This window comes from Alexandromys fortis, unplaced genomic scaffold (assembly GCF_014885135.2).
Source record: "Alexandromys fortis isolate MF-2015 unplaced genomic scaffold, M_Fortis_MF-2015_v1.1 scaffold_307, whole genome shotgun sequence".
NCBI classification, from domain to species: Eukaryota; Metazoa; Chordata; class Mammalia; order Rodentia; family Cricetidae; genus Alexandromys; species Alexandromys fortis.
Window position 1 is genome coordinate 510,476 of NW_026068205.1, and position 1,943 is coordinate 512,418.

Below are 1,943 nucleotides of genomic sequence, written 5' to 3' on the forward strand. Positions count from 1 at the left end.
GCAAGCAAAGGTGCAAAGAGTTAATAAGCGTTTATACAACAAGGTTTATCTAGTTTTTGTGGACATCTCCAATCTAACTGAAAAACCATCTAGAATGTTTACAACCTGGAGAAGGCATCCTTATTGTTATGACTTAGTTTTGGATGCCCTAACTGGAAGTTCCTGCAGGCTGCCCTGAGATTTTGTAAACAAACCAGGAGTTCAGGTAGCCTCATCCATATAGAGATAAAGAGAGGGAGAGACAGATTTTTAGTGCAGGATAGAAGAAACAGTCAAGAAAATAGTTTATGAATGTTGGGGAATCACCATTTGAATTTGTAAATCAGCTCAAGAAGTTTAGTAGCCTGAAGAAGCAGGTGTTGTCTGTCTCCCAGGCAGTGAAGCCAGTTTTGATATATTTAAGTGGGGAGTTACAGAGCTCCATGCTCCAAGCTGAATTACAATTTAACACATTAGTTTCCAGTGAGACAAAGCAATGACACCTATTTGGAGCAGGCAGGAATCCTAGATGCCAGCCCCTGGGAAACTAGGGAAGCGCTGGGGAAACTTTATCAGCCCCTGTTGACTTTCTCAGAAGGACAAGTGGAGTGATTTAAAAATAGTATGCTTAGTAAAGGAAGCCAAATATCATTATAGCATTTTGATGGTTTGGCTTTTTTTCTTCAAAGAACCTGAATGAGATAGTAGCAGAATACTCTCCAGAAGGAAGAGAGTCCAGTGTCTGTCATTATCTGATTTTGAAGTTGACTTATTTTTATTAGCATTGTCCTTTGAGCTGTTAATATAAACAATAAATTCTGTATTGAAGGTTTTGTTTGATCAATAGTAAGATAAAATTATATAAAGAGAGCATTTAGAGAGGGTTGAGGGCAAAGCTACTCACCCTTAACAAGGAATTAATTGTTGGCAGAGGATGCTGGTTTGTTTCCTGGACACTTAGACCCTAACTGTCTTGAGAGGCATGTGTCAGGAAGTTTTCAGGTGTGAGTCCAAGGCTCCTGGGATACAATATGCCTTCTAATTCCTAAGAGACCAATGCACTCCCTCCTGCAGTGAAGTATTCAGGCAGCTTTGGTTTCTGTGTATGTTCTCTTAGTAGCCAAGAAAGCATGGAGGCTTGAAAGGACAGCTGGTATTAGATATTAACCATTAGTAGCCTGTATTATATGCAAACTTTCCTATAGACTAACATACTACTGTATTGATCTTGGAAACTGCCATTATATTTTTGTCTTAGTTAGCGTTTCTATTGCTTTCAAAATAAACCATGACCATAAGAACTCTTCTGAAGGAAAACATTTAATTGAGGTGGTGGCTCACAGTTTCAGAGTTTTAGACCATTTTCATCATGGTGGGACATGCACGTGTACTGGGAGACATGGTGCTGGAGCTGAGAGTCCTACATCTTGCTTGACAGGCAACAGGTGGTGAATTGAGGCACTGGGCATGGCTTGAGCATATATTTAAACTCAAATTCCACTTCTACAGGGACCCACTTCTGCCAAGAAGGCTACACATACTTCATCAAAGTCATACATCCTAACCGTGTTTGTCCCTTTGAGGAGCATTTTCTTTCAAACTACCACAAGTATCAAAGATAACTTCAAAGGGCTTATTTATTTAGGAGAAAGAAAGAGTGATTGTAACAAGGAAGAGAGAAAAGAGAAAAGTTTTTGTACCCAGATTATCCTCTCAGGAGACTCAGCAGTCCAAGTCAGAACAAATAAACTGAGTTAGAAAATGCCCAGGTTTTATGGACAAAACCCTCCTGGATGATTTTCTAGCCCCACAGAGAGGATATGAAAAATAAAGCCTAGAAAACCACACATCTGTTTTCTGCGGTGGGGGCAGTTTAAATGTCCTAGCTACTGGCCAATTAGCATTTTATTAAAGCAATAAACTGACAGATCTTTACAGGGTATAAGATCATTGTCACACAGCAC